We start from the raw sequence: 14,772 nt of genomic DNA on the forward strand, positions 1-14,772 counted from the left end.
CTGGAGAAACACTTCTGCCCGTCTGGAGGACCACTTCTGCCGGCTTTGTTGAGGACATCTTGCCGCTTGGATGAAGACTTCTTGGATGACGTCATTTAAAGGAACCTCATTCTTCAGTTGGACTTCGTTTGAAGAGGATGCTCCACGTTGGATGTCTTGAAGATGGAGCCGCTCCGCGCCGGATGGATGAAGATAGAAGATGCTGCCTGGATGAAGACTTCTTTCAGTCTGGAGGACCTCTTCTTCCCGGCTTCGATGAAGACTTCTGCCCATCTGGAGGACCACTTCATCCGGCTTCGTTGAGGACTTCGGCCCGGTTAGGTGAAGACTTCTCAAGGTAGGGTGATCTTCAAGGGGTTAGTGTTAGGTTTTATTAAGGGGGTATTGAGTGGGTTTTAGAGTATGGTTGGGTGTGTGGGTGGTGGGTTTTAATGTTGGGGGGGTATTGTATTTTTTTTACAGGTAAAAGAGCTGATTAGGTTTCGGCGATGTTAGGGACGGCAGATTATGGGTTAATAACATTTAACTAATGTTTGCGATGCAGGAGTGCGGTGGTTTAGGGGTTAATATATTTATTATAGTGGCGGCAATCTCTGGTTCGGCAGATTAGGGGGTAAAACATGTATTATAGTGTTTGTGATGTGGGGGGGGCCTCGGTTTAGGGGTTAATAGGTAGTTTATGGGTGTTAGTGTACTTTTTAGCACTTTAGTTAAGAGTTTTATGCTACGGCGTTAGCCCATAAAACTCTTAACTACTGACTTTTAAATGCGGTAGGAGTCTTGACAGGAGAGGCTGTACCGCTCACTTTTAGGAAGACTCGTAATACCGGCGTTAGGAAAATCCCATTGAAAATATAGGATACGCAATTGACGTAAGTGGATTTGCGGTATTTTAGAGTCGCGCCATAAAAGTGAGCAGTACACCTGTACCTGCAAGACTCTTAATACCAGCGGGCGTTAAAAAGCAGCGTTGGGACCTCTCAACGCTGCTTTTTAACCCTAACGCAAGACTCGTAATCTAGCCGAGTGAATGATAGCTGAATTTCATTACAAATACTAGTAATTTCCAGGCTTTCCCCAGATATATTATAATTACTGCAGCCTCACAAACTGCCCATTCAGTTTCCAAATAGAACACAGTACATTCATTGGCACCTCCAACGTGTATTTGTTGTTCATACGTCAGTGCTCTATACATATGTTAACACTAACAGGTTTGTTTTTCATTTCATCTAAAAAAAATGGGTTTTAAAATTATTATTTTTTTTTTGTCTTTTTTAGTGTGGCTGTTTGTGTTCTAAAGGGGCATTGTAGTCAATATTCTATTCTATATTTCATATAAAAGAGGCTGGTTTAAAATTAATAGCAGAGGCTGCTCCCCACCACTCCCCATATTCCATCAATCACATAATCAGCTCCTACTTCGCTGGAAAGTCTATGCTCAGCCCATGAGTTGCTGTTCATAGCACTCCTCCTCCTTGTTACTGATTGACACCACTGATCCTTCTGGGACATTGAAGAGTGTTTTGCTCCAGCAGGTTTATCATAACTGCAGTTTGTATCACTTACTCAAAAATTGCAGTCAAGAACATCTGGAGGTGCTTGTGCAATATAGTTCTTCTGACTAATCTAAATGCAATGTATAGAATGTATATCGTTCCTCACAGGCTATGCTAACACTTAAGATAAGACCTTATTTTATAATACTGTGTTGCAGATCTCATTCAGGCCTGATGATCGAAAGTGCTGCTAGGCGGTGATATATTTAAAACGGATCCACTACAGTGACGACATTACTCTTAAAAGGCAGCATAGGCGAGAGGCGTTTTACTGTACATCGCAATGAGTGGCAATGCTGGCAAAATATTCCAAGCAGCATTGGCATAGACATTGGCGATGTAAAGTAAAGGATCCCCTTTAAATATATAGCACTAAGACTAATAAATATAACTTTGTACCCCTAAACCGACATAATCCACCACCAAAATCTAACTCTACACTATTTAGCCCCTATACCGCCACAACCCCCAAACGCAAACTACTTACTAAGAGGTAGATCCTGGGCAAAGCACCACAGCACCTTAGGCTTCACTGAAACTCCATCAACACAACCGTCCGGATTTGTGCAAGGTCATTTTCGGCATAAGCAAAGACAGAGAGGCCTAGTTATCAACGTGTCTACTTACCTGCCTTCGCCGGCCCAATACGCCCGCCTAAGCTCGCCAACCATCGCCGCCACGGACCTGAATAATCTCGCCAAAGTTATCAATAAAGCTGTCAAAAAGCCGTGCACCAAGTACGGGGCGATGAGCAGCGGACTGTGATTGTTATCACTCATCCGATCTCGCTGCTCTTCGGCTTTTTCCCAGCTTTATTGCTAGCCTGTCACTAAGCACCCCCCAACATTAAAACCCACCACCCACATACCCCTACTCTAACCCAAACCCCCCTTAAATAAACCTAACAGTACCCCCCTGAAGATCATCCTACCTTTAGCGGTCTTCAGCCAGCCGACCACCGATGGAACAGAAAAGGACATCCGCAGCGGCCGAAGTCATCATCCAAGGGGCGCTGATGAAGTCTTCCATCCTATTGAATTCATCATCCAGGCGGCATCTTCAATCTTCATCCATCCGTTGCGGAGCCATCTTCAGACGAGCCGACGTGGAGCCATCCTCTTCTACCGACGGACTAACGATGAATGACGGTTCCTTTAAGTGACGTCATCCAAGATGGCGTCCCTCGAATTCCGATTGGCTGATAGGATTCTATCAGCCAATCGGAATTAAGGTAGGAAAAATCTGATTGGCTGATTTAATCAGCCAATCAGATTGAGCTTGCATTCTATTGGCTGTTCCGATCAGCCAATAGAATGCGAGCTCAATCTGATTGGCTGATTGGATCAGCCAATCAGATTGAACTTCAATCTGATTGGCTGATTAAATCAGCCAATCAGATTTTTCCTACCTTAATTCCGATTGGCTGATAGAATCCTAACAGCCAATCGGAATTCGAGGGAATTCGAGGGGCGCCATCTTGGATGATGTCACTTAAAGGAACCGTCATTGGTAGAAGAGGATGGCTCCGCATCGGCTCGTCTGAAGATGGCTCCACTCCGGATGGATGAAGATTGAAGACGCCGCCTGGATGATGACTTCAATCGGATGGAAGACTTCTTCAGCGCCCCTTGGATGATGACTTCAATCGGATGGAAGACTTCTTCAGTGCCCCTTGGATGATGACTTCGGCTGCTGCGGATGTCCTCTTCTGTTCCATCGGTGGTCGGCTGGCTGAAGACCGCTAAAGGTAGGATGATCTTCAGGGGGGTAGTGTTAGGTTTATTTAAGGGGGTTTTGGGTTAGAGTAGGGGTATGTGGGTGGTGGGTTTTAATGTTGGGGGGGTTGTATTTTTATTTTACAGGCAAAAGAGCTGATTTCTTTGCCCCGCAAAAGGCCCTATTAAGGGCTGGTAAGGTAATAGAGCTGTTAACTTTTTAATGTAGGGTAGGGCATTTTTTTTTATTTTGGGGGGCTTTGTTATTTTATTAGGTGGCTTAGATTAGGTATAAGTAGTTTAAGGCCTAGATTTAGAGTTTGGCGGTAGCCGTGAAAACCAGCGTTAGAGGCTCCTAACGCTGGTTTTAGGCTACCGCCGGTACTTGGAGTCAGTCAGGAAAGGGTCTAACGCTCACTTTTCAGCCGCGACTTTTCCATACCGCAGATCCCCTTACGTCAATTGCGTATCCTATCTTTTCAATGGGATCTTTCTAACTCCGGTATTTAGAGTCGTGGCTGAAGTGAGCGTTAGAAATCTAACGACAAAACTCCAGCCGCAGAAAAAAGTCAGTAGTTAAGAGCTTTCTGGGCTAACGCCGGTTTATAAAGCTCCTAACTACTGTACTCTAAAGTACACTAACACCCATAAACTACCTATGTACCCCTAAACCGAGGTCCCCCCACATCGCCGCCACTCGATTAAATTTTTTTAACCCCTAATCTGCCGACCGCCACCTACGTTATACTTATGTACCCCTAATCTGCTGTCCCTAACACCGCCGACCCCTATATTATATTTATTAACCCCTAACCTGCCCCCCACAACTACTTGTTGGGTTTTAATGTTGGGGGGGTGCTTAGTGACAGGCTAGCAATAAAGCTGGGAAAAAGCCGAAGAGCAGCGAGATCGGATGAGTGATAACAATCACAGTCCGCTGCTACTTACGTTATCCTTATGTACCCCTAATCTGCTGCCCCTAACATCGCCGACCCCTATATTATATTTATTAACCCCTAACCTGCCCCCCTCAACGTCGCCTCCACCTGCCTACACTTATTAACCCCTAATCTGCCGAGCGGATCTCACCGCTACTATAATAAAGTTATTAACCCCTAATCCGCCTCACTCCTGCCTCAATAACCCTATAATAAATAGTATTAACCCCTAATCTGCCCTCCCAAACATCGCCCACACCTAACTTCAAGTATTAACCCCTAATCTGCCGATCGGAGCTCACCGCTACTCTAATAAATTTTTTAACCCCTAAAGCTAATTTTTAACCCTAACACCCCCCTAAGTTAAATATAATTTTATTCTAACGAAATAAATTAACTCTTATTAAATAAATTATTCCTATTTAAAGCTAAATACTTACCTGTAAAATAAACCCTAATATAGCTACAACATAAATTATAATTATATTATAGCTAATTTAGGATTAATATTTATTTTACAGGCAACTTTGTATTTATTTTAACCAGGTACAATAGCTATTAAATAGTTAATAACTATTTAATAGCTAAAATAGTTAAAATAATTACAAAATTACCTGTAAAATAAATCCTAACCTAAGTTATAATTAAACCTAACACTACACTATCAATAAATTAATTAAATAAACTACCTACAATTATCTACAATTAAACCTAACACTACACTATCAATAAATTAATTAAATACAATACCTACAATTATCTACAATTAAACCTAACACTACACTATCAATAAATTATTTAAATAAAATATCTACAAATAACTACAATGAAATAAACTAACTAAAGTACAAAAAATAAAAAAGAACTAAGTTACAAAAAATAAAAAAATATTTACAAACATTAGAAAAATATTACAACAATTTTAAACTAATTACACCTACTCTAAACCCCCTAATAAAATAACAAAGCCCCCCAAAATAAAAAATGCCCTACCCTATTCTAAATTAAAAAAGTTCAAAGCTCTTTTACCTTACCAGCACTGAACAGGGCCCTTTGCGGGGCATGCCCCAAGAAATTCAGCTCTTTTGCCTGTAAAAAAAACACATACAATACCCCCCCCAACATTACAACCCACCACCCACATACCCCTAATCTAACCCAAACCCCCCTTAAATAAACCTAACACTAAGCTCCTGAAGATCTTCCTACCTTATCTTCACCATACCAGGTTCACTGATCGGTCCTCGGAAGTGTTGATCCAAGCCCAAGTGGGGGGCTGAAGAGTGACGTCCATCCTCAGGCTGAAGTCTGGATACAAGCGGCATCTGAAGAAATCCATCATCGGGCTGAGGTCGGAAGTCCATCATCGGGATGAAGTCTTCTATCAAGCCGCATCTTCAATCTTCTTTCTTCTGGAGCGGAGCGGAACCATCTTCTTCCAAGCCGACGCGGAACATCCTCTTCAACCGACGACTAGACGACGAATGGCGGTTCCTTTAAATGACGTCATCCAAGATGGCGTCCTTCGAATTCCGATTGGCTGATAGGATTCTATCAGCCAATCGGAATTAAGGTAGGAATATTCTGATCAGAATCAAGTTCAATCCAATTGGCTGATCCAATCAGCCAATCAGATTGAGCTCGCATTCTATTGGCTGATTATTTTTTGTAACTTAGTTCTTTTTTATTTTTTGTACTTTAGTTAGTTTATTTCATTGTATTTATTTGTAGATATTGTATTTAAATAATTTATTGATAGTGTAGTGTTAGGTTTAATTGTAGATAATTGTAGATATTGTATTTAAATAATTTATTGATAGTGTAGTGTTAGGTTTAATTGTAGAAAATTGTTGGTATTTTATTTAATTAATTTATTGATAGTGTAGTGTTAGGTTTAATTGTAACTTAGGTTAGGATTTATTTTACAGGTAATTTTGTAATTATTTTAACTATTTTAGCTATTAAATAGTTCTTAACTATTTAATAGCTATTGTATCTGGTTAAAATAAATACAAAGTTGCCTGTAAAATAAATATTAATCCTAAAATAGCTATAATATAATTATAATTTATGTTGTAGCTATATTAGGGTTTATTTTACAGGTAAGTATTTAGATTTAAATAGGAATAATTTATTTAATAAGAGTTAATTAATTTCGTTAGATGTAAATTATATTTAACTTAGGGGGGTGTTAGTGTTAGGGTTAGACTTAGCTTTAGGGGTTAATACATTTATTAGAATAGAGGTGAGCTCCAGTCGGCAGATTAGGGATTAATGTTTGAAGTTAGGTGTCGGCGATGTTAGGGAGGGCAGATTAGGGGTTAATACTATTTATTATAGGGTTAGTGAGGCGGATTAGGGGTTAATAACTTTATTATAATAGCGGTGCGGTCCGCTCGGCAGATTAGGGGTTAATAAGTGTAGTTAGGTGGAGGCGACGTTGTGGGGGGCATATTAGGGGTTAATAAATATAATATAGGGGTCGGCGGTGTTAGGGACAGCAGATTAGGGGTACATAGGGATAATGTAAGTAACGGCGGTTTACGGAGCGGCAGATTAGGGGTTAATAATAATATGCAGGGGTCAGCGATAGCGGGGGCGGCAGAATAGGGGTTAATAAGTATAAGGTTAGGGGTGTTTAGACTCGGGGTTCATGTTAGGGTGTTAGGTGCAGACGTAGGAAGTGTTTCCCCATAGCAAACAATGGGGCTGCGTTAGGAGCTGAACGCGGCTTTTTTGCAGGTGTTAGGTTTTTTTTCAGATCAAACAGCCCCATTGTTTTCTATGGGGGAATCGTGCACGAGCACGTTTTTGAAGCTGGCCACGTCCGTAAGCAACTCTGGTATCGAGAGTTGCAGTGGCGGTAAATATGCCTGTAAGCTCCCTTTTTGGAGCCTAACGCAGCCATTCTGTGAACTCTCAATACCAGAGGTATTTAAAAGGTGCGGCCAGAAAAAAGCCAGCGTTAGCTACGCGGGTCGTTACCGACAAAACTCTAAATCTAGGCGTTAGATTGTTGTAATATTTTTTAAATGTTTGTAACTTATTTTTTTTTATTTTTTTATTGTAACTTAGTTTTTTTATTTTTGGTACTTTAGTTAGCTTATTTAATTGTAGTTATTTGTAGTTATTTGTAGTTAGGGGGCCTAGATTAGGTGTAATTAGCTTAAAATTGTTGTAATATTTTTTAAATGTTTGTAACTTATTTTTTTTATTTTTTGTAAGTTAGCTTTTTTTATTTTTTGTACTTTAGTTAGTTTATGTAATTGTATTTAATTGTAGTTATTTGTAGTTAATTTATTTAATTAATTTAATGATAGTGTAGTGTTAGGTTTAATTGTAACTTAGGTTAGGATTTATTTTACAGGTAATTTTGTATTTCTTTTAGCTAGGTAGTTATTAAATAGTTAATAACTATTTAATAACTATTCTAACTAGCTAAAATAAATACAAAGTTACCTGTAAAATAAATATAAATCCTAAAATAGCTACAATGTAATTATTAATTACATTGTAGCTATCTTAGGGTTTATTTTACAGGTAAGTATTTAGTTTTAAATAGGAATAATTTAGTTAATGATAGTGTAGTGTTAGGTGTAATTGTAACTTAGGTTAGTTTTTATTTTACAGGTAAATTTGTCTTTATTTTAACTAGGTAGCTATTAAATAGTTAATAACTATTTAATAGCTATTGTACCTAGTTAAAATAAATTGAAATTTGCCTGTAAAATAAAAATAAATCCTACGATAGCTACAATATAATTATTATTTATATTGTAGCTATATTAGGGTTTATTTTAAAGGTAAGTATTTAGTTTTAAATAGGATTAATTTAGTTAATAAGAGTTATAATATTTAGATGTATTTAATTAATATTTAAGTTAGGGGGGTGTTAGGGTTAGATTTAGGTTTAGGGGTTAATAATTTTATTATAGTGGCGGCGGTGTAGGGGGGGGCAGGGTAGGGGTTAATAAATGTATTATAGTGGCGGCGGTGTAGGGGGGGCAGGATAAGGGTTAGTAGGTATTATGTAGGTGGCGGTAGGGTCCGGGAGCGGCGGTTTAGGGGTTAACATATTTATTGTAGTGGCTGCGGGGTCCGGGAGCAGAGGTTTAGGGGTTAACATATTTATTGTAGTGGCGGCGGGGGCCGGGAGCGGCGGTTTAGGGGTTAATCAGTTTATTAGAGTGGCGGTGGGCTCCAGGAGCGGCGGTTTAGGGGGTAATACTTTTATTTAGTTGCAACGGCGTAGGGGGCAGATTAGGGGTGTTTAGTCTCGGGGTACATGTTAGGGTGTTAGGTGTACACACTTCCCATAGGAATCAATAGGATGTCGGGCAGCAGCGAACATGAACTTTCGCTATGGTCAGACTCCCATTGATTCCTATGGGATCCGCCACCTCCAGGGCGGTGGATTGAAAACCAGGTACGCTGGGCTGGAAAAGTGCCGAGCGTACCTGCTAGTTTTTTGATAACTAGCAAAAGTAGTCAGATTGTGCCGAACTTGTGTTCGGAACATCTGGAGTGACATAAGAATCGATCTGTGTCGGACTGAGTCCGGCGGATCGAAGCTTACGTCACTAAATTCTACTTTTGCCGGGCTGTAGTGCTTGATAACTACAGCGAATCAGCCTCGCCATAAATACGCTGCGGAATTCCAGCGTATTTGAGGTTGACGGCTTGATAACTAGGGTCCTATGTGTGCATGGGGTGATTGCTTTAGCTGTTGCTATAGTTACTCTACTCTGCTCAGCTTTGTGTGGGTTTGTGTGCAAATCTATTCTTGGGTGTCCTTTACTGTACAGTGCTGAGTACGGCACTCAGTAGCTCAGTGTGGTGCTATGCTATGAAAAATGTTTTTTTTTTTTTATTGATTAATACAGTTTTATGTGTATTACTCTGCAAGGATTTTGTTAATTGTTCTGATGCTGAGGATGCCGCTCTCCTCTGTGTATTGCTGTCTTCAACATTAATCTATATAGTTTTTTCACTGGTGCAGCTCTGCATGCAGAGTCTTGATGCATAGAAGGCTTGTGCAAAATCAGAGGCTGTTTGTGATATTGCTTGTGTATTGTACGTGTGTTTACAATTAGCATGTGGGTGTCTAATAGTGATGGTTCTTCTTAATGTCTCTGGGTGCCTGGGTTGTTTGTGTGTGCACGTGTGTGCTTCTGCGTCTGTGTGTGCTGTTTCTCTGATAGTGCAGCTTACAAGTGATTGCTCAAGTGCCTGTTATCTATAGTGACCCTAACTACACAAGCTGATCCTTTGTTTACTATACATTTAAAAGTTGTACTATTCAGTGCAAACCAATTTACAAAATATAATGACTGAAAGGTTTTATAAACTTTAAATAATACTATCATAAAAGCCCGGAATTTGAAAACCAAGCAAAAACTCAATGTGAGGCATTTTTCCTGCTCTTTTAAAGAGATTATGGTCTACAAGTGAAGCGAAAGAATGCATGCAGTAAGTGTCTAGTGTATAATGGATAGTACAGGTGCATAAATTCCATCACATAATAGATTTCTATGCTGGGGGCGGACAGTAAAATTCATGTCAGATAACGCTTGAGCATTTAAGCCGATGGAGTGGATTTTTTTGCATTTAGTTCTGTGCTATACACAAATACAAATACAAAAGAGAATCAAAGGAATGTTCCACAGTTCATATGTATATTATGAATAACTTTGCCCTGGCTTTTATAGATGCTTTTATGGGCTAAAAACAGCTTTATTAATCCACGTTAAAAAAGCAGCAACAAAACAAGTGTCAGAAACAGCCCATAAAACAATAGCTTCATAGAGGTTCTGTGTACTGAAACGGCTTACGCGTTTCGGCAGAAGCCGTAATCATAGTCTGTGGTTTCAAGTTCACAGTACCCAAATAACCCACACAATGGATGCGATTGGTTAAAACTTAATTAAAAGGAACACACCTCTAATTAAAGAAATACTACCTTGGGGAACAAGTGTATTACATAGCCCCATACAGCTACATGATACAACAGTATTACTCATAAAATATATATATTACTACCTGATATTCAAAATATGCTAGTAATCATTGGACACAAAAGGACATCCAACATATAGTACATACTGTATATATGATAATAGTACAGCATCATAGAATGTATGTACAATCATTGTAAATGGACTAAAGAGTAACAATGACTCTGTTATATGTCCTATTTACTTGTCCACATTGTCCACTGAGCACCAGCATAAGAATAATTTTATGCAAATGTATATATATATATAAACAGATGTACGGAGAAGGGGGCTTACTAGATAAGGTCCCAGCGCATGAAAACAATACTTAACTGACCACTTGAAATATGAGTACATTAATAGCAATCAGTGCTTTCCATTAAAAGTCTAAGGTGCACTAAAAAAATCTCTACCACATTAAGATGAATTTGTTAAAAATTGTAAACATCCATTTGTAAAGCCAAATTTGTGTTATTCTGTGTACAAGGCTTAGTGCAATATAACACAATGCACTATTGATTGCTCTCTACTTGTAATCTAGCCCTATATTGGTTATATTGGTTATATTGGCTTTGTCAGGAGTTTACTTTAATTATCTGTCCCACAGAGATGCATGAGGAAAAGAGGGGGCACAATGAGAAAAAAATTGTGATAATAGTATCACTGGGGGGGTGCTTAGATACTAATATCAAAACAAATAAATACAAATATCTCAAAAATGAACCACAGACTCTCAATAAACCATGTTCAAACAAATGGCTAGATTACGAGTTGTGCGTTAAAGTAAAAAAGCAGCGTTAACAGGTCCTAACGCTGCTTTTTTATGGCCGTTGCTATTACGAGTCTTGCAGGTATAGGTGTACCGCACAATTTTTTGGCCTTACCGCAAACCTACTTACGTAAAGTTCGTAAAGCCTTTTTTCTATGGGACTTCCATAGCGCTGGTATTACGAGTTTGTCCTCGGAGGCCAAAAAGTGAGCGGTACAGCCTCTACCAACAAGATTCCTAACGCATTTTAAAGTCAGTAGTTATGAGTTTTACGCTACAAAGCTGTATCATAAAACTCATAACTTAAGTTCTAAAAAGTACACTAACACCCATAAACTACCTATTAACCCCTAAACCGAGGCCCTCCCGCATCGCAAACACTAAAATAAAATTATTAACCCCTAATCTGCCACTCCGGACATCGCCGCCACTATAATAAACATGTTAACCCCTAAACCGCCGCACTCCCGCCTTGCAAACACTAGTTAAATATTATTAACCCTAATCTGCTGCCCCCAACATCACCGCCACCTACATTATACTTATTAACCCCTAATATTCCGCCCCGGACATCGCCGCCACCTACATTATATTTATTAACCCCTAATCTGCTGCCCCCAACATCGCCACCACCTACCTACATTTATTAACCCCTAATCTGCCGTCCCCAACGTCGCTGCCACTATTCTAAATTTATTAACCCCTAAACCTAAGACTAACCCTAACACCCCCTAAATTAAATATAATTTAAATAAATCTAAATACAAATTACTATCATTACCTAAATTATTCCTATTTAAAATGAAATACTTACCTATAAAATAAACCCTAAGCTAGCTACAATATAATTAATAGTTACATTGTATCTAGTGTAGGGTTTATTTTTATTTTACAGGCAAGTTTGTATTTATTTTAACTAGGTAGAATAGTTACTAAAATAGTTACTGAAAAGGGCATTTGGATGAGCATTGCCCTTAAAAGGGCATTTAGCTCTATTGCTGCCCAAAGTCCTAACATAAAAAATAAACCCACCCAATACACCCTTAAAAAATCCTAACACTAACCCCCGAAGATTCACTTACTGGGAGAAGTCTTCATCCAAGAGGCAAGATGTCCTCAACGAAGCTGGTAGAAGTGGTACTCCAGACGGGCAGAAGTGGTCCTCCAGATGGGAAGAAGTCTTCATCCAGACGGCATCTTCTATCTTCGTCCTTCCGGCACGGAGCGGCTCCATCTTCAAGACATCTGGCGTGGAGCATCCTTTTCAATCGACGGCTTCTTCGGAATGAATGTACCTTTAAGTGACGTCATCCAAGATGGCGTCCCTTAGATTCTGATTGGCTGATAGAATTCTATCAACCAATCGGAATTAAGGTAATCAGCCAATAGGATTGAGCTGGCATTCTATTGGCTGTTCCAATCAGCCAATAGAATACGAGCTCAATCCTATTGACTGATTGGATCAGCCAATAGGATTGAAGTTCAATCCTATTGGCTGATTGCATCAGCCAAAAGGATTTTTTCTACCTTAATTCCGATTGGCTGATAGAATTCCATCTTGGATGACGTCACTTAAAGGCACATTCATTCAGAAGAATCCGTCGATTGAAGAGGATGCTCCGCGCCGGATGTCTTGAAGATGGAGCCGCTCCGCGTCGGAAGGATGAAGATAGAAGATGCCGTCTGGATGAAGACTTCTGCCCGTCTGGAGAAACACTTCTGCCCGTCTGGAGGACCACTTCTGCCGGCTTTGTTGAGGACATCTTGCCGCTTGGATGAAGACTTCTCCTGGCAAGTAAATCTTCGGGGGTTAGTGTTAGGATTTTTTAAGGGTGTATTGGGTGGGTTTATTTTTTAGGTTAGGGCTTTGGGCAGCAGTAGAGCTAAATGCCCTTTTAAGGGTAATGCTTATCCAAATGCCCTTTTCAGGGCAATTGGGAGCTTAGGTTTTTTTTTAGCTAGGCTTTTATTTGGGGGGTTGGTTGTGTGGGTGGTGGGCTTTACTGTTGGGGGGTGTTTGTATTTTTTATTTACAGGTAAAAGAGCTGATTTCTTTGGGGCAATGCCCCGCAAAACGCCCTTTTAAGGGCTATTGGTAGTTTAGTTTAGGCTAGGGTTTTTTTTTAATTTGGGTGGGCTTTTTATTTTGATAGGGCTATTAGATTAGGTGTAATTAGTTTAAAGATGTTGTAATTTGTTTTTATTTTCTGTAATTTAGTGGGGGGGGTTGTGATTTAGCTATTTTAATTTATTTAATTGTATTTAATGTAGGGAATTTATTCAATTGTAGTGTAGTGTTAGGTGTTATTGTAACATAGGTTAGGTTTTATTCTACAGATCAATTTGTATTTATTTTAGCTAGGCAGTTATTAAATAGTTAATAACTATTTAGTAACTATTCTACCTAGTTAAAATAAATACAAACTTACCTGTAAAATAAAAATAAACCCTAAGCTAGCTACAATGTAACTATTAGTTATATTGTAGCTAGCTTAGGGTTTATTTTATAGGTAAGTATTTAGTTTTAAATAGGAATTATTTAGGTAATGATAGGATTTTTTTTTAGATTTTTTTAAATTATATTTAAGTTAGGGGGTGTTAGGGTTAGGGTTAGACTTAGATTTAGGGGTTAATACATTTAATATAGTGGCAGTGACATTGGGGGCGGCAGATTAGGGGTTAATAAGTGTAGGTAGGTTGCAGCGACATTGGGGGCGGGAGATTAGGGGTTAATAAATATAATGTAAGTGTCGGCGATGTTGGGGGCAGCAGATTAGGGGTTAATAAGTATAATGTAGGTCGGCGGTGATGTCCGGAATGGCAGATTAGGGGTTAATAAATGTAAGATTAGGGGTGTTTAGACTCGGGGTTCATGTTAGGGTGTTAGGTGTAAACATAAAATGTGTTTCCCCATAGGAATCAATGGGGCTGCGTTACTGAGTTTTACACTGCTTTTTGGCAGGTGTTAGACTTTTTCTCAGCCGGCTCTCCCCATTGATGTCTATGGGGAAATCGTGCACGAGCACGTATAACCAGCTCACCGCTCACTTAAGCAGCGCTGGTATTGGAGTGCAGTATGAAGCTCAATTTTGCTCTACACTCCTTTCTTGCCTGTTGACACCGGGTTTGTGAAAACCTGTAATACCAGCGCTGTAGGTAAGTTAGCGGTGAGAAAAAACTGCACGTTAGCAACGCACAGCTCATAACGCAAGACTCGTAATCTACCCGAAAGAAAATAATATTGTTCAGTAAAAATGTTTTTACAAATACAACCATGCAAAAGTCCATCTGATTATCCCAAATTGAGCTGTAATGCTGCTGGATGTGAATTCAAGGCATATGGTCAATCTCTGGTCATCCGGCACGCTGATAAGGGCAGTGGCATTGTTCTCCAAAACTATAGTGGCTATGTGAATGAGGCCCAGAATATTCTGTTGAATAATGAATATTATAGGAAACTTGATACAGACCCCACCTGTTTATTTACAGAAAAACTTTTGAAAATTCTGGAATTTGGAGGTCATGAGGGAATTTTGAACAAAAAAGAAAGGAGATATTTAACTCCTGATCATCCTTCAGTCCCTCATTATTACCACCTCCCAAAAATACATAAGAATTTATTAAAGCCCCCTGGGAGACCAATAATCTCGGGTATAAACAGTATAACAGATGGATTATCCGAGTATATTGATACATTTCTCCAGAAGTATGTACAAAATTTATCATCTTTTATATGAGACATCAAATATTTGTTGGATAAAATTAAAGATATAAAATATGAAAACAACTTTTTGTGGC

This window comes from Bombina bombina, chromosome 1 (genome assembly GCF_027579735.1).
Source record: "Bombina bombina isolate aBomBom1 chromosome 1, aBomBom1.pri, whole genome shotgun sequence".
NCBI lineage: Eukaryota > Metazoa > Chordata > Amphibia > Anura > Bombinatoridae > Bombina > Bombina bombina.